This window comes from Ctenocephalides felis, unplaced genomic scaffold (assembly GCF_003426905.1).
Source record: "Ctenocephalides felis isolate EL2017-DRISC unplaced genomic scaffold, ASM342690v1 CF-g0.4_SCAFFOLD_01170, whole genome shotgun sequence".
In the NCBI taxonomy this organism is placed as follows: Eukaryota; Metazoa; Arthropoda; class Insecta; order Siphonaptera; family Pulicidae; genus Ctenocephalides; species Ctenocephalides felis.
Genome location: NW_020537324.1, coordinates 20,578,548 through 20,606,324, shown reverse-complemented (window position 1 = coordinate 20,606,324; position 27,777 = coordinate 20,578,548). Strand labels below are relative to the sequence as shown.

Genomic DNA, 27,777 nt, shown 5'->3' with positions numbered 1-27,777 from the left:
ATTTATTTACAACCGTGCATGCAAAATTATCATACGCATGGGGTATTTTTTTCAATGAAAATAATGTACAACAACGGTTTTATGCGACAGATTACGCTGGAACATAGAAATCCGTATATGAATATATTTTATGGATTTGCAGTTTATAAAATAATATGCATTTAAAAATAATATTCATTTGGAGTAGTGTACTGACTATTTATAATGGTTCAGATTAGTTTTGTATCAGGCCATGCGCTGTGAGTAACTCGCTGAATTATTCATGGACAACAAAAGACCATTATAATATTCATTATTTCAGTTATTACAATATAGAGCTTTTCAATACAAGATTAATTTTCAGTAACAAAAATGAATTAGTGGTACATGGCATCGTGCCTTGTACGGCAAAATGGTGGTACTTTCTATAATTACTTAACTATAATTGAAAAATTGTATAAGCTTTAAAAATTAAATTCCCATGCCGTCAAATTATAATTTTTTTTTAAATATTGATTTTTTTGTAAATTCGAAAGCGATTGTGTTGCTTAGCAGTTTTAGAGTCAAAATATCAAAGCGCGTTAGCGCCGCGTTAATATTCCAAATTTGACCCATAAAATTTTAATAAAAAAAATATTATTGAAATCTCTATAAAATATATAATAATTTGATGAGGATAATGATCATTTTTGACCGCAAGATGCCTTTTATTTAATTTTTTTTATTAGACATCCGAAACCGTTGAACCTGCCTTCATAAAAACTAATCACCACGTCTCCGCATCAATAGGAATCGAATGCTTTTTGAATCATTTAAATCGGTTAATCAGTGCTTTCGAAATCGTCGACGAAAATTTGTATCGGCACATACATCCACTTTTTCTAATTGTAAGGTGTACCAAAATATTAAGAAGGCTTTGAAACGCCATATTTCAAGATGCAAAGTTCAATATAAAAAAAGAAAGATTTGTAAATTGAGAAGAGAAAATGATGCGTAAGAAAGCTATTAGACTTTGCTGTATGGGTGAGAATAAGCAGAATATCGAATGTGTATTTATTCTATGCTTTTCTAAGTAAAATATTATAGTATTATATAGATATTTATTGATTTGATAAAACTTCCTCACAACATGCTAAATATATAATCTTATTAATAAAGAATATTTGAACTAAACAGTCTCTTTTATTAAAATCATCACTAATCGCTCTTGTACCCAAAATGTTTAAATAAATAGCAAATGATCAAGAGTCTTTAAAAATAAATAATCCCACATATTTCAACCATTTGGAGGAAATAAGTACTCACAAAATAAATCTTGAAGTATTTATGAGAAAATAAAACTTTGACACTTGAGGTTTGTATATGTTTCGAGGAGACGTTTGAAAGCCAGAAAGTGTGAAAGGATGCCAGACGACATAAACACACTTATAAATAACGATTCAAGCCAAGAATCACAACCGAGAAGGCAGAGATGCATTATTATGCAAAAAATGAAAGGACTGATCGAGTAAAAATAGTACTGTGATAGTTTTATATAGACTTTATTAGAAAAAGTGCCCATGCCAGGGCTAAAAGATTATTTTAGAAAAGTATAGATCCACAAGTTCTATTTGAACTGATTAGCTCACTGATCAATAGATGCAAAAGTTACAGATAAATTATGATTATGTAAACATATAATACTTTAAATGGGTGACTTATTTATACATTTTTGAAAAATAATTTACACTTAAAAAAATAGTATAAAGTGGCTTTTCCTATGAAATATCGCCTCTGCCGTTCGATTGTGCATCTCCAAATCGGTTGTTTATTCAATCGTAGCTGAGTAAACGCTACGAGATGCTTTTATTACGACGTCGAAAAGAAATAAAATAGGATTTAACCCAAAAAATAACTCTTGCCCTGTTGAAAAATAAATCATACAAGATCTCAGTTATCCGGTGTGAAATTGATACCCTCAAGTGAAGAGCATATCCATGTTCGCTATATTTAGACTTCGCGCAAAGCTTCCAAACTAAATTGGAATGATTTCCTGCAGCAATGTTTATATTTGTACAGAATGCAACATGCCGAAACATTTGGCTATTGTAACAGCAAATGGTATCAATTTATTCTGAGAAGAGGAAAGAATAATAGACTTGAGTGAAATTTCACAGAAAGTACTATCAATAATCCTTAAATGCTTACAATGATCATCAGCTATATTCATTACCAACCATTTATTTATAATTGCATTTATAGGCGTGTGAGAAACTTCACTTTCTTGATGGATAAGACTATTTAGCAATTTATCTTAACGTTCTTCATTTCACTTTTTTGGCTGATGTGTAGCTTATAGTCTAAGAGCCCGTGAACTATTTGACTAACCTGTTTTCTCAGAGCTAGAATTTTTTTTAATGATATTTTATTAATGACCCATTAGGAAAGTACCAGTCTGGCATTCATTCCGCGATTGCGTCATCATCCCTTCAATTTTTGAAAATCTTCAAAAAAAAAAAAAATTCATAACTTGCTCGCACAAGTCTCAAATTTTGAGGGTGTATTCTTTTAACTGTTCAGAAAGCATATGTAAAAAGCCAGCCCATTCTGACGGTTGCAAGGGTTTGCGCTCCAAATCAAATTAAATAATTTTGTTTGGTAGATTTTGGTTACAGATTGTAGGAATTTATGACACAACTAAACACATATTTTACACTATAACTTGTAATTATTTTTAAGAAATTTTAGGCCGTTTTATATTTTACTAATTTTAATCTAACTAAAAATGCAAATGGAAAAATCCTTCTAGTAAATTTGTTTAAGTATAAAATTTGTTAGAAACTTCAATGACGGGCTGGAAACTAAACTTGATTTTATTTCTCTAACTTATCGATGTCCAACGTACTATTAAATCATGTATTAAATTATAGCAGTGATGCACAACAATATATTATAAAACATTCATCAAAATATAAATAGAATTTATTTTTTCATTCTCAATATGTGTCTACCATATATTAATATGTATTAGTTATATTGTTCGTATTTATGTCTGATTAAACCCGATTTTTGCGAATAGACAATCAACTGAAGGTTTTGTCTTATATAGACTTAATCAATTTCTGATACACATTTGATGTGGGTCTCTCGAAGAAGTTATTGCTCTTATAAAAGACAGAATCTTTTTTCTCGTTCGCCAGAGATACTTAAGTCGAACGAAGCGTACATAACAATAACGTTCCGAGTAAGTGCCTTCATAAAGCGTTCCAGCAGACAAGGAATCGCTCGCAAAATATTTGTAGACAAGAGAAGAGCTAGCAATTTATAGATTCTGCTCCTTACTGATTGCACCATGTTATTCACGAAAATACGGGTTAGAAAAATTAAAATACAAACAAATTATGCACAGCATAAACTGTCTTAGATTTGAAGTAGAAGCACAAAAAATGGCGGACAAAAATTATCAAAAAATAAAAAATGCATTTCTCAAGAGGGTTCTTCATTAGTTTAATTAAGGCTAATCTTGAAGGAAGACAGCAATTGGTGTTAAGTGACAACAGAAGTTAACAAGGTGATCTAATTTAATGTAGTGTGACTTCCCCAGATATTACTAACAGAGTGCTTATGATTATGAGCAATAAGAAGCGCATTAAAGACTTCTTCAAAAAATCTTATGAACTATAATTTAAAACATGCCTAAATGACATGAAAGCAAGTTCTGCCAAATCAATTAAAATTATAATTAAATTCCAGGAGAGACTCAAAACTAATTATATGTATGTATTTTGATTTAGAGTTATACGCTGCAAATGATCATATTTTTGCCATATTATGACAAATAATCTTACTCTTGATATTGACTCAAGGAGATATTCTGGTCTGAAATTTTTATAAAATCGATTTCTTTCGATGTTTCAAAGATTAACTACTCAAGAATATGCGTACAAGATATTTTTTATAGTTTAAATCAATTTCGTAAATATAGCTGTTTGAACACGATAATCCTCTGTCCAAACGAGTTTTTCTCGAAACTTTGATACGGCACCCACAATTTCTCAATTTCTACTGTGCCGATTTACTTGAAATTTCCACAGAATCTTTTCTAAAAATTTGCTATTGTTGAAAAACTCGAAAATTTCTAATGAAAAATTGGATATTTTTTTCAGACATTCGCTATTTTGAAAAAAAAATCTTGATTTTAACATTATATTAGATTGATAAGAATAATAATACATATATTTTTTCAGATTTTTTGCTAAAATCGTGAGTATGATTTTACGACTTTTGTTGATTTTAATATTTTTATATTCTCAAAACGTGAATTAATATCTTGTATAACAAAAAAATAGTAAAAAAATTGTTTGGTATTTTGAAGTATTTTAAAAATCGCATAAAATTCATGCCTTTAAACTAGAATACCCTCCTTAATCATATAAGAATGCAACGAAGAGCTTAAAAGTTCAAAGAATTTCCCAAAGAAATTGAAATATGACTAATTGCTGTATTGTCTCAAATTCTTCAAGAAACAAGCAAAAATTATAGTCGCAAAAAACGATGTAACCACATTTCTAGAATAATGCTTAAATAAGAATAATTGCTGTATTATCTCAAATTTTTTGAGAAGCAAGCAAAAATTGTAGTCGCAAAAAACGATGTAACCACATTACTAGAATAATGATTAAATAAGTCCGAATTCTAGAGTCCTTTCTATTTATTGCCAAATAAAAACCGTTTAGTGTTAAAAGTTAACCATGTCACGAATCATCGCAATCAACGAAATAAGAATGCTACTACCGCGAGAATGAATTGCTTACATACAGCTCACACGAAGGAGAAGATTTATGTTTGAATTCTCTCCTACACGAAGCCAATTAATTAGCGAAGGTCTTCAGCAGTAGCCAACTCCACTTTATATCAGTTATACTATATGTTAGGAAAATCCACATGGACAAGGGACATTGACACAAAAATAAAATGGTAAATTTTCACAATTGTAAACATAATAAAAAAAATTACGAGTACTTATAATAAGTTGAGCTACTTTTTTTACTAACATTGTTTGACAAAAATGCATATATGATATCTTCTCTTTTATATAATATGCGACAAAAGTAAAAGAATGATCAGCAATCACAAAAAAAAATAATTTCACCCACTAAATCCAAGATAAACATGAATATTAATTGCTTCAAATATAATGCCGTAAAAATGTCTCGGTCGAAAGATATTGTTATTGTATCATTTTAGTTAAGTTATAAGACAGCGGGGACATACAAAGTTATCTTTACTTTATATTTGCTCTCGGGGTTGCCTACGATGGCGCATACATCCTCGTAGAGTGACATCAACGAGCGGTCGGAAATAATCGCTCCGCGTGCCGGAAACGATAGAGTACCATAGTGCTCGCAAGCAAATAGTAGAAGTGATCAATATTATATTACACATTATATATATATATATATATATATAAATAATATAATACATATCCAGGGCCGGTCCGAAAATATTATTTTTCTAGCGCCCCTCCCCCTATTATTTTAACTGTTTTGACATTTTTAAAAATACTTTTTAATAATTCTATGTTTAGTACACAAAAAATTAGGTACTATATGTAAACTGAAAGCGCAAAAATACATTGATTTTAAAATTATTCAGAACGAGGCAATTCGCGGGTGCTATATATTATATATTGCTTGCAAGAATATTCTTAAATTTTCAATTATTTCTGGCGCATGCATAATATTAATATTTGGGTTTTGAAACATTTATTTATTTTGAGCATTTTATGCAATTTATTCTATTGAGCAAATAGATTAAAATTTCTAGCCTTTCATTATTAAACATAGCACTGGTAGGTACTTCATGTTGGGTTATTCGAATTTAATTTTCCATTATTTGAAATAACCAAAATTGCATCGTAAACTTCTAATTGATATCGTAAGGGACAAATTGTAAGTATTCATCTTTACTTTCCCATTTGTTATTTTAAAGTGAAATTTTTAACGTATTTTGAAAATATTGTCTATAGATTAGTAAAATATGCAAGAGAAGTATATATTTCTTAAATGATATTGAGAAAACTATATTATAAATTTCATATTCAAATCTCGTTTTGGCGTGCGACCGCATTTTTTGCATGCATTGCATTCAAGGCAGGACCGGCCCTGTACATATCTGTTAGAATGATACGATAATACATTTTTGCAAATTTTTACTTTATTATATTCATATTTCTGAAATAACGCTCTAAGAAACTCAATTATTGGCTTGACTGCAACGATTACAATATGCGTTATATTGGAGAAAGTTCTAAATATATTTGCAAGGGAATAAGAAGCCAATTCTGCAGTAAAATAGACCAAGGTTATGACAAGACTATGTTAGGTAGCAGTTTTCATATAAAGTTGTATTAAAAACTGACAAAATTCTAGGTGGTTTCTGTACAGTAAGGCCTTTTAGATAAAAAACCGAAAATAGAAACGCACAAATGACAAAAAATGATGTTATAATAACTGCATTGAGACATATTTATAACCTCAAAAATTCACATCAATTCGAAACTATTCTTTCAGAACTTATGATTAATTCATATTTTTAACACCGTTCATCTATTATTTCATATATAGAAAAAATGAGAACTAGAAGAGAATTTTCTGAATATTTTGTAATTTCATGAAATTCCTCTTATGTTAATAAATGTAATTCATCTATCATTTCATGACAACTATCAGCTTATTATTTTATACTTGGTATCTAATTTCCTGGTAATATCTCTCTGTTCTCCTTTCTCCAATTTCATCTATCTCTCTTTAATTCAGTTGATATTAGCGAATAAAGCATCTTTTTTTGTGGAATATTGATAATGTTCACTTTGTAAGTTTTTTATCAGAATATATTTTGTTAACTAAAATTTCTTTTTTAAAAATAATAGTGGTTCAAAGTTTGTGGTTTGGGGTTTTCCTGGTTCGGAATGTTTTTATTTATAAAATTCAATATTATTGTTTTAATACTAGAAGAATTGTATACATTGTGTAGAATAAGATTTACTGAATAACACAAATATTGCACCGTATAAATAAAGAATTCAATTAAAATATTATTTCACAGACCTTTTATAAAAACAGCTTATTATTATTTTGACAGAGTATTTGCAGAACCTTGAAGAACCCATTACCTTCGAACTTTATAAAACGTCTGTACAACTAGTCATTTGTTCAAAGATATTGCGAGAATATTACTTAAATTTTCTAAGTTACACCATCACACGACCTTTAAAATGAATCGTATTAAAATGTAAATGTAGAGATAAGCTCTGAAATTGGACTTCTAGAACTATAAATCGCCATAAAGTGATAATAATGCCAAAAGTACATCTAGTTTCCTTTAAATAAAACGATAAATTTAAGTCATATAAACAGATCCCAATCTCGAGATTTTCTGAATTTTATTGCGCAGAATTATTACCCAAATAAATTATAGAGTCGACGAGATAAAGATAAAGACCGCTACTGTTCAGCGGCGACGCGTTTACAAAATTCCCATCAACAAAGTTTTGAGAAAGACTCGTGTTCAGAACAAAATCTCTAATAATATATGCATGTTGGTTCTCAGAATTCAACTTTTAATACTATTTTATTTCCTCTTCTGAAACAGTTTTGATTCAGTTCTTTCGCAGAGTTACATACTAGGTCAAATATTCTTTATTTGTTTTGCAAACTCCCTTTGCTTGTACCGGCATGTATGCGATTCCTGTTTACTTAATTCAAGAATCATGGTAAGATCAACAAAATCCTATAATACTTTCAATTCGGACGATTCTAGTGATTCTAAAATAAGATGAAACCTTCAAATGAGGATTAATCCGATATAAGAAGGGTAGGTCATCGCAAAAAGGCTTTACAACGAAAATTGAATTTTAAGCTTGCGAGGAAATGAGTTTAATTCTATTTTGAAACATACTCACAAAGATGAAGGAATATAAGAAACAACTACGTCTGGGGCCACTAATCGGAATAATTTTGCGATATTTGTGAACAACTAAATATAGACGACTGATATATTTAAATTATTGGTATTTATAAAAATTAATTTAGAGAATAAAAAAAGAAAATAAAAGTAATCGCTTGTAGGTAAGTTAGAGCGATTAGATTTGAATCAAAAAGTTTGATAATCGAGTAGCCTGATGTCAAGCAGTAGTGACATCATCTTTGACTTGGAAATATAGAATAGCAATACGTTATCCAAGTGAAAATAGCCCTTTACCCGGTATTACTGCATCAATAATAAATTCAAGACTATTACGAATTGTAATAATGAAATTCATCGCATAGAGGTGAGACAACTGTTTAGATCGCCTTCTGAAAAATCTACATAGTTAAGTACATCATCGGAACATATTATGACTTTTAAGTTCTAATCGCCATTCAAAAATATATGAATTTAAAAAAATGATATAATAAAACAAAATATTATGCTGACAAAATAAAGACATTAGTTTGAAAAATTGTTAGAAAATGTAATACATAACTTAAAATGGGACTAACATAAAAGTACATTTTGTTTGCTTTTTTTTATTTTTGAACTGCAATAAGAACCTAATAGTCCTATAAGCTGTTGTGCTGATTTTGCTAGTCTGTTTGAAAGATGGCAACCCAAACAGTTGTCATATCTCTGTATGAATAATTATTATTACAATGTCTGTAATAGGGCGAGTATGGTGCAGCAATGCCGGGTGGGGGCCATTTTCACTTGGAAACATATTGCTATCTATATTTCCAAGTGAAAATCGTTGTCACTGTTGCCTGACAACAGGCTCGAAGTGGGTGTCGAACCCGAGACCTCTGAAAGAAGTCCCGTCGCTCTTAACTGTTTACGTTCGGGCGAGCCTAAGTACATTTGATAGTAGAATTCGTATCAGCTTCCAGAAAATGTAAATTTGTATTTAATTTGATTTGAACTGAATAGTCACTAGTACGTACTAGTATTATTAATTTGAAGGATGTAATAACCATATTGTCAATCACATAATTTTAGCTCAATTTACGGATCATTTGCAAGACGATTTGTTGAGTAGGTACTTTAACGTATATACGTAGTATGTATCTGAAAATAATTAATAGTTAATAGTATTATTCAAGAATATCTTTGAAATCCACAGACACACTCAATCCAATGATCATCTATTTATAGTATGTATTTCCATCTATTCCTAATAGAACTCTCGAGCATGCAATACATAATCCTTCTTGTTGGCCTACGCATCAGTTTGTTAATGAGATTCAATGTATTCCCATTAACTTCATGGAGAAGGGGTATTTCCATGAAGATGCGAAATTATATCATTTCATCCATGGTCTGAAACTCTAAAACGGCGGAGGCATTCAATTTTACGCTTGATTTTCATAAAGGCCTTTTGAATATACGTCGCGTGTGCGAAATGCTCTAAAACCGCCTTCTGTAGCACTTGGCGAAGCGAAATCATTCCGGGAGTCGCTCGCAGTACTTGTCGTTCCGTGCTCGATCGTGTGTTCAGAGAAAATACATACTTTCTTCGGTGGCTATACAACGAGAATCACTTCTCTTAATAAATAATATGATGTCGATAAATTGGTATTTTAAACGGCATTTGATTTTGAATGCATATTCTACAACGGCCTAGAAATATTTGGACGTATTTTCGTTTTATTATATTGGCCATGAAAATGACGAGCTTTTATACAGAATGGTTTCTACACCTGGTAGGGACTCTAGCGGAGCTTTTAATGGGACTAAGTGAAGTCCGCAAAACAACATATATAATAAATTATAAATATATCTTCTTTCATTATAACTTAGTAACAAATCAGTGATTGTAGTTAGAACCTCAACAAATATATAGAAATGCTAAACAAATCAGTGTTTAATACAGTCCACAACTACAAGGGTTAAATTATAACTCAACAACCTGAGATATCAAGAAATTTCATAACTACGTAACGCACATACAATATTCGATCTTCGTCAACAATTCTCATTCATTATCATAATTTCTTGGCAGTAATTATTCTTATCAATATTTTGGTTATTGAAATTTATTTTCAAGATTTTTCTTTAAACAATATTTTAGTTGCTATTTGTATTCATTTTTGATAATTGTACTAAAATAATAATTACTCTGTGATTCAATTTATTTATAAGAGTTCAATTTTAGTGCTACTTGTCATAAACCCAATGAGCTAACGAGACATGGAGTACTGTAAGCTTATATATTGCGCGCGGTCGACTTTTTCAAAGTTTAATTAATTTTTATAATTAAACCGCTTATCATAGGCCTATAATATTTCAATATGTTCTGTTTAACTATCACAGTGCGAAGTTTAATAAAAATTCCAAAATAAACCTGTGGTTTTCTTTATGAGCGAAATTCAACATAATGTAAGGAGGCGTCCAATAATCACGTGAGGCTTTTAGGAAGAGGGGGGATTTAACAAAAAATCACAAAACATCACGTGTATTTATTTTTCACCTGACTTTTTGTAAAAAAAATCCAAACATTTTCAAAAAAAATTAAAAAAATGCATTTTTTTCGGAACTAAAAATGCACGTAATATTTGCTGGGGCAAGGGGGGGGGTAATTGTGAATATCACCACGTATGACCAAGGAGGAAGAAAAAAATCCTTAAAAAAATGATCACGTGATTAATAGACGCCCCCTAAGTTGTATATCTACGATGTATCCTTATTCATTAAATGTATTTAAGATTATATCCTCAAATACGAAAAAAATGGTTTGCGAATACATTACTTATATAAAGTCATCATCAAACAAAATTTGCATATATAAAGCTGTATAAGCTATGGAAACTTCCAATTCAAATCAAAAGCACTATTAGTTCAAAGATTCCAAAATAATTATTATAACTAAAAATATAATAACATCACAGAAAATTATAGGTAAAGTAAGTTTTAATTTTATTAACAAATGAATTTCGTAAAATGCCGCAAATATAGTTAAAATTTATGGTAGGTTATGGTAAAAAATGTATATTTATTTAATATTGTATGATAAATTTTCGCTATTATTTTAAACAAAGATAAATTCTGCATGTTATGATAATTAAATTGAGTGAACTGAAATTTTTGATAAGATATCTAAAAATCATCTTTAAATAAGATTTCTAGAGTATCTGAATAATATAATTTATATTCCTATCTTGAATTAAACTAAATAACCGAATTAAGTTATAAAAATCATTGATAGCATTTGACAAGAATGAAGTAAATTAATTTAACTTTTAGTATTAATTAAAAAAAATTATTATAGAAGATGATAACTTGAAGTCGTGAAGAAACTAAATAGGACAAGTATATTAATTTAAAATATAAGCTTGCCAGAGTCTAGTGAGTATAATGAAATCATGACAAATATGGAATAATATATTTAATGCAAACTATTTAAATAAATAGCAATTGCAGTACCAACTAATTCATAACCTACAGTAATGTGACCATTTAAGTTGAGCTTTCCCGCTCTTTCATTACAATTTATCTAGAACCTGCGCTCCTTTACAGTATAATGTACGGAAACTTCGAGCTTTGCGTAATAATGATAATTATAAAATTATACCGTATTTTATGACGGGAACTAAAACTTTCAACTTGAATTGCCTTCATCATTTATATTATTACAATCGTGACCCTAATTTGAATTTGCATATTAAAACGAATATGTAAAAAGCATGTTACTCCCCTTATGGCGTTGATTGACGAGATAGAGTAATTAGTAAAAACAAATATAAAATATTTGAATATTCATAAGATACTTCTACTGCCGGCTTAAAAAACAAATTTAGGACTCTGGTTATAAAAATATTACCATATGTGGTGTAACACTATCCATATAAAATAAAAAAAAAAAAAAACGGTGAGAAGCACCACGAAAATCCACGTTCATAAAACAGAGAAAATATTCACTATTAAAATTTATCCAATTCAGGACAGGTTTAAAAATTACTAAAAATAAAAACTAGTAATTTAATTAATAAAGAGTTGCGTTAATTATAAACAAATATAGTATATAATTAATATATCTTCAACAAATAATAAAGATAAGTTTATCTATCAGTTATTATGTATCAGCTTATTACAAAGGACTTACATTAACTAACTTGAAGCTTCTATACATCCAGTGTCTGCTCCTGAAAAAGAGAAACATATATCAAAAAAAAATCATGACAAAGTCATTACAAAAATATATCTAAACGATAACAGTCTTAGTTTTCAACAACAAACAGTAGACATTGAAAAGATGCCGCCGACAGAACACACAGGTGAGTAAGAAATCTAATTAAACTAACCGTTACCTGACTACTAATTAGTAATTAAAAAGAATACGAACAAGGACAGTAATTAAGTAAACGCCCACGTTGAAAACGCACAGAATATACGAATAGAGACCAGAAACATTTCCGTACAGAAAGCTGAAACGTTCTGAATAATGCAAATGGAGTTTCCAGTCATTTGTTATTCCATCACAGGTAAATGTGCAACTGCAGTACGAATACCTTGCTCGCCTCGGACGGACGATAGAACCAATGTAACTAGAACGGGAATGGGTTCTGAATTCTTTATGCGTTTTGATAGATCGTATTTTTTCGGACATGTGTTTAATATTTTACGCATTTTCTCCGAAACATTTCTTCGCTTTCATATATTTCCACTGTTTTCAGACACACATGCATTCATACATAGACATCACCTACCTGATTATACTACAGTATTTGCACTAAAAATGTAACTAAAATTCAATTATTTTTCCAGTTACATTTATCTGTTTTGAGAGCTATAGATACAAGAATTAATGTTATTTTTGGTTTGTACATGATCATAAATAGAATTTGTTATTTTTTAAAAGTTGGTTTCGAAACCCCTTTTTTAGACATATATTTTCAGTTCGAAACAAATTTTTATACAAAATATCTGTTTTCAATAACACCCAAAAATTGCAATTGACAAATGTAGCCAAATCGGTCACATTAATGAAAGCACCCTTGCAACATAAATAATACTCGAACGTTTGCCCAACTGTCTTTAAAACTAAAATTGATTTTAGTAAGTTTATATGTATAATCTTAATTTACTCTTACCTTTTGGCTTTTGTGATAGTTTACAAGAATTAATTATAATTATATTATTTATATTATATATATTAGATCTAATTATAATTATATTAGAATTTGTTAGTTTTTAAAAGCCGGTTTCAAAACCCCTTTTTTTAAACATACTTTTTCAATCGAAACAAAATTAATAGAAAATATCGGTTTTCAATATTTAAATGACACAAAAAAAGCTGCAATTGACAAATCTAACCAAATCTGTCAGATTAATGAAAGCACCCATGCAGAATAGAAAATACTCAGTCGTTTGCTCAACTGTCTTCAAAACTAAAATTGATCTTAGTAAGTTAAATTAACTATTAACCTTTTAGCTCTTATTAAAATTTACATGATATAATATGCAATTAAGTCTTTTATGTAAATATTATGCAAAATAATTTTGTTTTTATATTTATTCATTCAACATTTTATATTTAATCCTGCTCAACTATTAAATTGTTTTTTCATCTTACATGAAATTATGATCAATAAAATTGAACAGTAAATAAATTCAGTCAAAAAATGTTTATTCTACTAGTTTGCATAAAAAAATCAACACTAAAATTGAACAGTAAATAATTTCAGTAAAAAACTGCTCAGATTTTTTTTGTTAATTTTCAGAATTACAGAATATTCGAGTTATTTTTTTACGAATTTTTTTGTCGAAGTCATGAATAAAAATGTATGAAAAAACAACATATTTATATGTTGTTATAAGATGTAATAATATAATAGTAATAATAATATATTAAACATAATATAATAATAATATCAAAAACACAATGAATTTTGTATCGACGTCATGAATAGTAAATTGTTTGTAAGAGTAGAGCATGCCTAAACTACGTTTTATTTAATTTTTTCATTATTATAATATTTTTTTAGTATATTTAATTGTACTTATTAACATTGTAAGAAGAAATGAAGCTCAGTAAATAATGAACATCTAGGGAGCGTCCATTAATAACATGAGGTTTTAAGGGGGAGAGGCGGTTTGACAAAAAATCACGAAATATCACGTGGGGGAGAGAGGGGTATAGTAACATATCACGTGTATTTATTTTTTAACTAATTTTTTAAAGAAATTCAAACATTTAAAAAAAAAAATGAAAAATTTTACAGTTTTTTCACGTAACTAAAAATACACGTGATGTTTGGTGGGGTAGGGGGGTTAATTTTGAATATCACAATGTATCACCAAGAGGGAAGAGGGGTCAAAAAATCCTTAAAATCTCGCTCGCGTATTTAATAGACGGCCCCTTATGTATGAAGTGCTTGCCTTTATTTTAAACGATATTCTTTTAAACGACTCGAAGGTTTTCTAAAACGCATTTAAAATCGAATCAATCGCCTTACTGTTCGTAAAATCCATTCTATTGGGTATCATGGGATCAAAATTTCGTTCCACTTGAAGTCTATTTGAAAATCATAGCAGATCATGTCTAGTGACGATCAGTATGATTCTTCGCTTTCATACGACTATTCGCTATTTAAAGATGTGAGCGGGCAATATAAGTCTTCAGGACAATATAAGTCTTTTATAAGCGGTGATTCGCTCGTTGGCAACGGAGAAGAGCGCGGACGTCACGCTCGGGTCAATGGGGCAATTGACCCTCCCGGGCGCGCCCACTCTGTCATATCATCTTTAGTTTCACCACTAGCGACAACAAATAAACCGATCTTTCAGAACTGACAAATCGCGATCTGTTTGACATTTAGTTAAGTTTAAAAGAAAATTGTATAAAATATTACAAGAATTCTCAAATCACACAATAGACATTTTTGTATAATAAATCCATAGTAAATTTCATCCTCAATATCATCCAATCAATCCTCATTAACGTAGGAAATGATGTTTAATCATCAATTCACACTCATAATTAATAAATGCACTTACTGTTGCAGGAAAGCTGACTTTTTCTTATGTTTGAAAATTTTAAAAGTTCTTGAAAGTTTTTGATACCTATTTATGTCGGGTAAACCACACTGTCGAAAGATCTGATTCTTGACCGCCAAATGACATTTTTTAAACTGTTTTTGCTGGATCTCCAAAACCAATAAAAAAATTTGTTAATTTTTTACTACGTCTATACAAGTGGAATGTTCTTCGAATTATTTAATTCGGATGCTCCGTTCTCTCACAGACTTGATTTCCATTTTCTACACTCTTAGCTCCGTATCTCCGAAACGACTATAAAACTTTTGCCAAAAACTAATCAGCATGTCTGCTTATCAATAGGAATTGATTGCTTTTTAAATCATTGAAGTCGGTTAAGCGGTGCACCCAAAAACGTCGACGAAACATTGTATCCACACATATACATATATACATACACCTAGATTTTCTCCAAGGTATGCTGAAATGTTCAGAAATTTTTGAAACCAAAATAATAAGGTGACCATAATTTTCAAAGTCAAAACCGGGACGGCAATTTTTAGTTATTCTAATCCGGGACGGTATAATAACGCTTTTTTATATAAATCTTTTCTTTTATAAGAATTTCGGACTTTTAGTAAGAACTTTATTTATTATAATATTCTATTATTATAGTATAATATTCTATTCAATTTTATTCATAAATATTTTGAAAAATTTAGCACTTGTTTGTTTGTTTTCATAATTTTTGTTAATTCATCTGCTAATTTTTAAAAAAACCGGGACAATCCGGGACAAAAGATCTAATTCCGGTACAAATCATGCTTTTAAAATAACACGGGATACAAGGTGAAATCCGGCAAAGTCACGGCCAATCCTTTTAATTTTTTTTGCGATTACTATAACTTATCCTATAGAAAGTTAAAAATGTTTAAAATTGTATAGTATATTATATAGAAAGTTAAGTAATGTAATATATTAAAATGCAACGATTGATGAATAATGTAATTACACATAATTTTGTTAGGATCATGGTTAAAAATGATGTAGACTTGATAATAAATTAGTTTCTATTTTTTTAATTAAAGTAATTCAAGTCCGTGAAGGTTGGACCTTTTGTTTTCATCGTACATCAATCTTAATATGTTCCGAGATATTAGTCCTAGAAAATATTTCCATAACTCAGCAGGAGTTTTCATAATTTTCATAAAAATTTAAATAAATAGAAGGAGAAATGTCGACAAGTTCGTGTGATTTATATGCACATATACGGTCGTATTTCTCATTTTTTCCGCGTGCTTTATGCTTTACTGCAATTTCTTTAACGCTACACTACACAAACAAATCGTCTTCGCTCCGATAGAATAATTCCGCGTCACCCCGCACTTCAAATGGAATCACGACGCTTCGAAATGCTTAAGTAAAATTCTCAGCCGTCTCTTATATTATATCATCTCTTATTTTAAAGAGATAACTGCGAATCCGCCAACTTTTTAGTGGTCTTCTCTTCAGTCAGAGATCGTGGATATGCGTTATCTACCACGAGTCTCCATAGAGCTGAAATACATGTCTCGGAAGGTGTTCGTCCTTATATTTACGGCAATAAAACGATAAATGCTTTTAAAACCGAAGCTATTCGAGGAGCAGCTGAGCACGATTTCGTGCATAAAGATATAAAATGACACTACGAGAGAATTAGCTTTGGAGTCAAGGTTCTTTCGAAACAAAAGTTTAGTTGAGCAATAAAAATTGACCTACCATAAGGTTTTAGAATCGTTATTTACGATTACGGTTCTAAAGATCAAATGGACAAAATTAATAAAAATTAACCACAGTATTTAGTCACAGTTTGACCAAAGCTCTAGTTCGCACTTGAAAGGAAGTATTATAATTATACTATCCGGAGGAAAAACTGGGTACGGTAGTGACAGTCGCCTTAATAGCTAAACTATACTGATTTTGAGATAGGGTCTAGAAGCAGAAAGATGTATGTTTGTTTGAACATGTTCCCATTTTTGTGTTCAGTTTGTAGACTGCATTGCTATTAAAAAGCCAAAAAATAGTTTCTTTGGGTCGATTTCTTTTAACAATAACTGTTACGTGTATGCAAATAGATCACTTCGTTTGTTATTTGCTGTAAGTTGAACATTAGTATATAATTACCAGTAATTAGTTTTAGCGTAGATAATTTATCTCAGTCATAAAGATGACTGTTTTAAAAAGTGTACTTTGGGTACAATTGTGACATGTAATTGGGAATCTTGTCCTTTTCGGGAGAAGGTTAAACAGATAAAGAAAAAATCTAACATAACTAAGACAAAATATGAAAGAGAAAGGTAAAGAAAATTTCAATACAAAAAAATCACTAAGATTTCATGCTAACTTTGATATATATCAATGGTTACCACTAATTATAAGAACAGAATTGACGTCCATCCTAACCAACTAGCATGTCATTTATACCAGGAAGACCAGCCGACCAGGCTAAAAAAATTACCTGGAGATCTAATATAGTAGATTTATAGTTTTTTTCACTGGGTGTATCTACTAATTTGTAGATAATTAATTGTAAACAACTTGTCAGCATTCTCTGCTAAATGTAATTATTTTTGTAGATTGCAGAATAACTATGATAAAAAAAACATTGATTAAAAAATTACATTTTTGTTATACTTTGTTATATTCATACGCTTTGCTTAAATGATTAGATTGTGTTATGTTGCATATTTCTGATAAAAGTCGTTATAAATCATTTTGGTGTTTATAGCTATTATTTTTTAACCCATTTTTATGTCTGTTACAGCCATCCTGGGGGTGTCGACGGTTGTAACATTCGCCCTTTTCTTGTATGATTTGATTTTATGACAAATTCATCCTATTTGAGGAAATTACTGCAGTACTTCCACGTAGACAAATGTTCAAATTACCGTTTAATTTACGTATCACCCATCTAATTAGTAAATTAACAAAATTTTGGCTGGTCAAAAAAAAACTGGCACAACCGTGTCCACCCTCCCCAATTATCACTGAGTTTCGACTAGCGTTTAATTAAGGGATACCCTATATCAGTGATTCCCAACGTGGGGCGCATAAGGTTTTTAGAAAACTCAAGGTAGGGCGGGACCCAAAAAAGATTGGGAATCACTGCCCTATATATTCTCATCATAATTGTAAGCAGATGATATGTGTTTATACTTTAAATTAGACTTTCCTCAAAAATTACATATAAAATTTTATTAACCACTTCCCATATCAATTGATATATAGATGGAATTCATATATTTTTATGTAGTTAGTAGTAAAATCTTCATCATCATATCTCATTATTTATATTACTACTTGTCTTTATAATTTATGACACCATAATAATTCACTTAAAGCATAAACATAAACTACATCAGTTATCTCCATAAAAATGTCATAAATATTTGCAAAAGTATCGAAGACTGATCATAATATCGAGCAAGAAAGTTCAATAAACGATCTGTTATATCTGATTAGTATAAGGATAAAAGATCAATTGCAACAAACTTATTTCTGGATAACTCTGTTGGAGCGCTACGAAACATTAATAATATAATAAAGTTTTAACGGGGACTGCTTCTCTCTTTCTACAATCACTTCTCACGGCCGGGTAATTTCTTTCGCAATAATCGTTAACGGTTATCAGAATACGTTAATGGAGCGAACTGCAAGATCACTGCGCTGATAATATTGGGAGTGCCGTACTTAAAAGTTCGCACAAAACGATGTTTATGAAAAATCACACATTTATATACCTATATATATCGAAGCATGTCAGATTTATCATTCTAATGGCTTTTGAGAATTATTTATATGCAGAAATTGAGTATAGAGGATGGCTTTTGCACGCCGTGGATGTTTATAGAGTCCCATAATAATTGTGACCATATCTTTAGGATAGCTCAGCTATCATATGATTGAGAAAACATTATGTACTTTTAGCATGTTATATTACTGTGATAAATTATATACCAAAAATAATTCACTAGTTAAAATATAAAAATCTATAATATCAATTACAGTTGACGGTGTAACTGCGTCGCACAAAAAACAAGAAGATTTTATTAAAATTGCAGTATTCAATTAAAAAAATATATTTTATTCAATAAATATTATATCTTAGGCATTGTGTATTTCCTCACATAGATTAGAATATAACATAGTCATGTATAAAATAATTTCAACTAGAAACTTTTTATGAGGAGTTGGTAACCAAAGCAGACCATCCCAAATATACTTGAACTCCATTGAATCGCGTGGAAAAACTTAGATATTTTTTAAAATGTTATCATATCATCTCCAAATGATTTACATGCTATTTTCCGCTTATTTTCACATTATTTTATTAGATTGTTTTTACTACATAAATGGGTTTTCGCAAAACTTGCAATAAAAGTCAGTACCACATCAGATTTTTGCTGCCATATAACGACAGATATAAATATTTGATTGGCTACTGCGTAAAAAGTCTAAGCTCTCTGTTGAAAATAAGTTGTTGCTATATGAATCTATCATTAAACCAATCTGGACCTACGGAATTGAGCTCTAGGGATGTGCTTACAAATCAAATATAGCTATAATGCAGAGAACTCAGTCAAAAATTTTACGTACAATTCTTAATTCTCCGTGGTACGTAACAAATGAAACCATTCACAGCGACCTCAACATGAAAACGGCGCATTTAACGTTCAAAGAATTCAAGGAAAAATACAAACGCAAACTGAACTCACATTCGAACCCATCAATAGTTGGCATTACTAAACAGTATGGCATAAGGAGATTGAAACGACAATGGCCTTTAGACTTAGTCTTAGATTAGGTCTAATTTAATATAATCATATTAATTGTTAAACTGAGAAGATCTCATTGGAGCTCTTCTTAGGCATCACTCTTATATATTGTCATTTTAGCTCATAGGAATCTTTATGTATTTCTGATTGCTAAATAAAACGAGTTAAAAAAAATAAATAAATAAATAAATATTATGTTTACTGACATTATTTAGTGAAAAACTAAACATATCCTCATAGTATCCCCGTTTTCCCAGATTTATGCGGTAGCCCACTCTGATTATCTTACTTAATTGCCAATGTTATTTAATAAAAATATATTCACCATTCAAATTGGAAGGTGAACCATAACACTAATACAAAATCTTAAAACTATTAAAATTAAAAGTAAATATTGAAGTAAAGCTAATACTGAGCAGGAATAGATTTGAATAGAATTCTCTGGAGTGGATTGATATACTTTCTACATGAAATAATGCTACCACAGTGAGTTACCAAGTTTATAATTTTAGTGTGATTTCGAAAATACTTTAAACTGATGTAAACTAATTAACCAGTAATTGAAAAACAAATTTAATTTGAAGCCTTTTAAAATGCCTCGATTGAATTCAAGTATTTGCTTCGCATTTTTTATGCAAAAATATTAGTTCGTTGTCCCATTGTATGAATAATGAGAAAACTTTATTATCATAGAAAACCCATTCGAGTGTGCCTGATTTCAATAAACACTTCTGAGACCAATAACAACCTACAAGAAAACTCGCAACTCCTCTTAGTGAGTAAAACGTTCCAAAGTCACAATGTGTGTGTCCCGGAATTATAATAATATCCGCTTATGCAGTAACACAGAGCGCATTGTAACGTTTATAACCTAATGAATCATCGAGAAGTCAGTATCAGTGTTGTGGCTGTTGTACACAATCTGCATATCATAAATGCATACTGAGGCCGATGCAATACTGAGAGCATTTCCTGCGGTTTTAGGACGAAGCGCCGGTAAAGTCCTTATTGATTTCTTTCACACTCTGTAAATATCTAATTTCCATACGGAGATCAAAACTATGCTGGATTCGTAGATCCTTTATTTTCCCCTTATTATACACCTAACTTTTTGATTTTGTTAATTGGGTGAGCTTGGAATGGATTTTTGCTGTTCGTACAAGTGTTGTTTCAGAAACTATAATGGTGCCACAACTACCCAATTGTGGCACGAAGTTTTTTATGCTAGTTTATATATAAATGCTAATAAACCAATTTAGTATATGTATGTAATGAAATCTAAGAAAATATATATGTACATACATAAGGAAGTTTCGATTTCTTAATAAACATTATTTTTGTTGATATATCTATCTTCATACATTCGATGATCCGGATTTTCGATTGTCCGAATGCCCATCGACAGCAATTAGTCCAGCTAATCGAGGCTATATTGTATTTAAAATTGTTCAATTACCAACGTCAACACATGACTGATTAAATCTTTTCTTGGTGTTTGCTGAATTAAACCTATGTCATAAGAATACACAATTAAGATCTGTGAAATTAATGCACAAATAAAAATTATGTACAAACTCACTAAAAATTTACATACAAATTTTCCCTTATAAGCCTATTAATAAAAAGGACACAAAATAATTACCGGAACAGAAGTAGCATAATTTTAAGATGTTTTACTCATTATTATTAACTTCGCTACGAGTGTTCATTAGTAATGTCACAGAACTGAGCAGGCACAACGATATATTACAATATTATTAGAACTACCAGTACTTTAACTCATAATGAAAAATCTTGAAACGGTGGATGGCGCGATCAAGCTGCATTTGTCGGAGTCGGACAAATACTTAGTCTCTGGCAATCCCGACAGAAGAGATTTGCATATAAACGCTAATCATGAGCGTTTTAAGCTCTCGCTCGTTTATTCATGTCGTGGTTCAATTGTTTTTCCGTATGAGTTTATAGTATTTTCCGAGTTTTATGTTATTTGTGTGAATAAATACTTTATTAATCGCAGCCAGTGTTCCTTATTGTGCTCCTGAAGTCAATTCCTTCCTCAAGTCAATCCAATTCCTACAGCGATATGAGAATTCCGGACTTCAAGCAACCATCCGACTGGGCCACCTTCCAAGCAAATAGCATCAATTGTTTCCTTAATATACTCAATTTTACAAAATTCTCGGAATAGCTATTGAATCAAATACAATAAGCTATTCCGACAACATGCGGTTCATGAACGACACAAGTACACAAAATACGTCATGCGGATGTCGTCTATGGACGTCACTCGTGTAAATACACAGGTAATCGAGTAGATGCCGTCCATGGAAAAATGAAAAATTTAAAAAGTAAAAATTACACAAATAAAGAAGCCTATGAGAAATTATAATTCTCAATAATTTAACTCATTTTCTTAGTGATAAATATTGAAGCAAAAGTCAACACACAGATTGTCGTCTATAGGCGATGCTGGTAGACACAAATAATCATGTGGACGTGGTTTCTAGACAACCCTGTTAGTAAAAGACGAAATGTGAGAAAGGATTCAAATTATTACTCAATTATCTAATCCCTGTTATTATGATTAATTATCAATCAATTATCAATTTCCATAGAAACATGACCAACTGGCAGTCTATTCAGTTCATATCGCTGTATTGCTCATTGCCGTGTGTTATGTATCATCTCGCGGATTCACAATGCGATTCTGGCCGCGCGCCAGGCATCGCGCACACGCAGGCGCCCCCCGATGATCCGAGACCGAAAGTTAATTGTTGCGGCGCTGCGGTTACTGTTATTTAATAAACAAAGAAATGATATCACGGAATAGTAGAGACATTGAAAAGTTTGCAACAGGCACACCTGTAGATTTACAGGTATATAATACCAATTAGTGTATAACAAATAATAGAGACTCTTATTGTAGTAATGCATGGATAATGCTTATTTAACCAGTTAACTGTGATTGACAAATATACTCGTCATGAAGAATTTTTTTTATTATCTCTTTTATTTACACCTGCCCAGTAAAGGACATTCAATAAATTTGATGAATTTACAATAGTCGGCCGAAAAGGGACATTGTATACTACAAAGGCATGTTGGAAAAAACAACTCAGTAGTTGTTTTTCCATTCGATATAAAATTCACAATATTTTATTGATAATTGTCATGAAGAAATGGTAAAATTTTGTGTATTGACGAGCATATTCGTCAGGCGTATAAAACAGTGACGACTTACTATTCAAATTGAAATTATATCATTAATATAGCACCCAAACATACTAATAAAAGATCTCCAAAAACAATTTACCATCAGAAAACTGAAAAAAAAGTTGCCGCAAGATCTTATAAATTGAGAAGCAATATATTTATTTAAGGAAATTCTAAACGCCATGTACCCAACAGCAAATAACATCATTAAACCAAAAGTTCAGATTGTTTATGAGAAATAATTTAAAAAAAAAATTGAAATTGGTGGAAAAATATATTCATAAATGTCAAGTCGTTAAGATTATATAAAATAAGTAGTTGTCAGTGGCATTTTTCCTAAAGGCAAGTTGCATAAATTGCAATCCGTTTTTACTTTAATACGTATGTATTATATGCTTATATCAAAAAAGAAGTAAAATGTAGTAATATCATTTTTCAATTACGTAAAATAAACCTGTCTTTTCCATGGGAGCGCCACAGATAACTGGTTAATTACAAACCCTCCTGATGTTTTGAATTTATTATTTCGGGAGATAAGTGTTCGTAATTGTATTATTAACAAATTCAATTACCAATTTAAAAGAGAAGTGAAATAATTAATTATATCAATAATGTAAACACTTACCAAGAAATGTAGTCTAAACAATTCTGAGACACACTTCAGAAATTCCGTTGAAAACCGACTCAAGGAGATGTCAATTGTCGAGTGGGTATAGAATAATTGAATAATAATGAAAAATTTTATACAAAGTTTTAGTTAAGATAATTAAAACCTAGTTGTAAGTGGCAAGTTGAATGAACTTCCCGATGTAAATAATAGATTGAAATCAATATTCATTTTTAGATTTACAGATTACACAATCTAGAAATACAAATATTTATAGATATAGCCAAAATGTTAAATATTTGATTTCAATTAATATATTGAGTACAAAATTGAGAAATAAAGAGCTAAGTTTAGAAAAAAGAGTGAAAAGCTAAATGTTGCTTTATTGCAGTTTTACGATTGAAAAATGAAATTCAAAATACTATATCATAGCGATGTCACTATTTAATTAATTAAAATTATGGTACTGCAATAAATAAAATAAACTCGATGAATAAATCTATTTATTATATTTATATTTATAATATATATATGTCTGACTGTCTACCTGTCCGCATGTCCATCCGTCTACTTGTCTATATTTATCTACCTGTTTTCCTGTCTACCGTTTGACTTCTATACCTTCTTCATTTTTACACTTGACTTCATTTTTACCCTTTATCTGTCCACGTGTGCTCAAGTTTTCAAGTCAACTTGTACACCTGTTTACCTGTCTACCTGCCTACACGTCTATCATCCTACCAATTTATATGTCTATCTGTCTCCTCTATTTTATTTCCTGTCTGAAACGTGAAGATATGCAAAAAATTTCATTTCCGTTTTTTTTGCAATTACTATAACTCTCTTTATGGGAATACTAAGGGAAGTAAACAAGCCCTGGTTAAAAATTCAACGAAGGTAACATTTTCAGTATTCAATATATATTTAATGAGTATATAAAAATTTCAATGATAATTTTTCTTAATTCTGCTGATGCTAAAATTCATCAATAAAAATTCGTAAAAGATAATAATTCAATTTTATTAAAAATTATTATATTTATCAGTTGATGATAAGATTATATAGTACCTGCTTTAGTTACGACTTTTGTTAAAAAAATGAAGACGATACAGTTAAATTTCAATAGAAAAACGATAAAACTACCTATTAAAATTAATATATTTTTTAACATAAATGTTTCCCTAATACTTGTATGCTCTTTACGAATGTTATTATGTTTTCCTCCAAAGGTTGCGTGATCCTGATCCCCGTTTGCGTTGTATTTATGCTACGGTATAATTTAATACATTGCTCACAACGTATTATGGTGACGACGATGTAAATAATATTTCACCAAATCCTCTCCGACCACCCGTCGTTTGCTTTAAGGGGTTCGGTTGATGCCACGAACAGGAAATAAAAAGTTGCTTCTTGTCAACAATAATTTCATAATTTATATCGCGGTGATATTTATTGCGCAGACGGAGAACTGGAAATTGAAATTAAAGCTTGATAAATCATATGCAGTCGAAATTCTTGTGTATTTGTTGTGATGGTATAATTACTAAGTGCCATTCGTATAATAATTTTGGTTTTGTGTCCTTTGTTTTTATTTCTGCACATGCTAAATGGCTATAAATTAATGCAAAAGGACCAAATTAATAATCACCAGAAAATAAACATCTGTTTTATATAATCTATAATTCTAGATAAATTGTTAGTTATGCATGTTGTAGAAGGGCACTTTGAAAAATTCCAGTCTGAAAGTTTCACATTTCAATTCCTAATTCTAATAATAATTCAATTTTATTAAAAATTATATTATTTGTAAGTTGATGATTGTCCAAAGTACTTAAATTAACGTAAATTTATGTAACGACAATAGGTCAAATTATAAATAAACAAGAAACAAATAAAAATACGATTCTGTTACATCTAGTTATTAAAATGAAAAATAGCACACCTTTCTTTCGTGGTTGATTTGTTGAGCTGTAGTAGATGCATCATCGAGAGAAATATTACATTCAGCATACATACATCACAGCGCATACGACATTATGAAACAACCAACTATTGAAAATTCAAAATTTAATCTCTGCTCATAGTTTTTGTATGCTCAGATCACAGAATTAAGTTAATTAAAAAAATAATAATTATGATCTTCATATAATATAAAATATATCTATATGTTATAAAGGTTTATCAAGAATTTGTTGCCAAATTGAGATTTTTTTTAAAACGATAAGAGCGAAGAGTTTATGTTTACAATGGTCTTTGATCATGTTATGAAATAATACATTTCCTTTACTCAATTAACATTATGTTTACGATAGTCCATGATCATGATCATGTTACGAAATTATTCCTTTCCTTTACTCAATTAACAATCCTTTTCATAATAATTACTTTTGACTTCACTTCCATTTGTTGTTATTTTATATTTGCATAATTAACATCTATTATACTACGTACATGATACGAAAGCTTATGTAATAACATTACATTACATTGCTTACTAGGAAGTTTCGAAATAAAATTTTCAGATAAACAACAATATAATGGTTTTCATTAAGCTAGAACTCGAAGATTTCCCGCGAGGGAAAAAGGAGCAGGAGATAAAATTGAGTAATGGTCTTGATAAGAGTAAACGTCGTTTGTAATTTGAAATATACTATTGTCTAATTTAAAACTTATTATTCATATAATATAAGTTTCTTATTGTTTTGAGGAGTCCTTAAGCTAAATTGACTTAATACTACGTCGATTTTACAAATGGCAAACCAAACGGTTGTCTCATCTCTATGTAATAAATTTTATTATTATACTTTCTGCTATATGGCGAATATTTAATTAATGCAGCAATGTCGGATGAAGACTATTTTTGTTTGAAAATATATTGCTATTAATATATATATATATATATATATATATATATATATATACTACTGCTTGACATCAGGCTTCTCAAAGTGGGATCAACCTGGGTCCTCTGATTCATGTCCAGTTGCTCTAGCCGCTTACATATAAGTGAACCCATATAATATATCACAAACCAGTTCGGATGTATGGCATCCATCTATGGGGTGCTGCTAAACCGACATGGTTAATTCATTAAGACACCGATACACTCACAATCAGTGAAGAAATTAAAAAGAGTGACCTTAAATTCAAGAGCAAAATTGACCATCATACATATGAACTGAGCAAGTCTTTACAATACCACATATAATATAAGACTAAAAAGATGTAACACTTTAATCAATAAGTTGTTCTACCATATTAACTATGATAGGTGTGTGTATGTATGTGTATATGTTGTCTCTGTAATGTACCTTATTTATAATTGTATGTAAATATTTTAGTTTCTCTTTTTCTTTATAATACCAAAATTTAATTAAAATATAATTTAATACATTAGTAAAAGGTGAACCACTGGGTTTTCCTTTTAAAATTCGATGTTATTCGTCAAACTAATTACTCAATGTCTTTCTATTTAGACAGATTGTAATTTATAAAATATATATAATATATCGAATTCAAATTTTTCGCAATCTATATCTACTATGTAATAGTAGAATATAACATAATATTAGGTGTTCGATGTAATTTTATAAAGGGTCACAAACAATTTATCAAGAACCTGCACAAGCGCAATTATACTGCAATCCTGTAATATTAATACGCATATAAGCCTATGGTATTAAAAAGTTGTAGTACTATATAAAGTTTTTATTACAACTTGGGCTATATTTTTTGCATAAAATATCATGCGTTTGTGCAAAACCGTTATCATAATAGGACCGAGCATACGCATATAGGGCAGCGTAGCAGGTTGCTACGAGTTACTAAAAATAAGATGCCATAAAATATTTTTATTATCAATAACCCGGCGCAGAAATACGAGATAATCGTGCCATAAGACAAAGAGGAGCATAAGACATATAGTCGTACAGACAGTGACGAACTGATTATCCTTTCAAGTTGGTTGATTTTAAAAATTGTCCTAACGCGATCGTATTAGCGCCGCTCGCATTGCACCTACACCCGCGGCAACTCGGATTACATTGTTGGATATGATTTATAGCGTATTTAAGCACTGCTACGTAATTTATGTATAGAAACACTTCCACGCATCCATAACCCAACTCGTATGATAAAGGGAGGGCAGAGAGAAATGTTTGGAGATATTGTGGTAAA

At 30.2% G+C, this 27,777-nt stretch overlaps 1 protein-coding gene across 1 annotated transcript in view; it reads right to left on the bottom strand.

The window, feature by feature from the left end:
* Nucleotides 1-27,777, bottom strand: part of LOC113366315 — a 487,278-nt gene that overhangs the window by 343,754 nt on the left and 115,747 nt on the right. Inside the window, exon 2 of the mRNA XM_026607905.1 lies at nt 12,095-12,134. The gene's annotated coding sequence lies outside the window, so the exon portion shown is untranslated. The remainder of the gene's footprint in view (nt 1-12,094; nt 12,135-27,777) is intronic.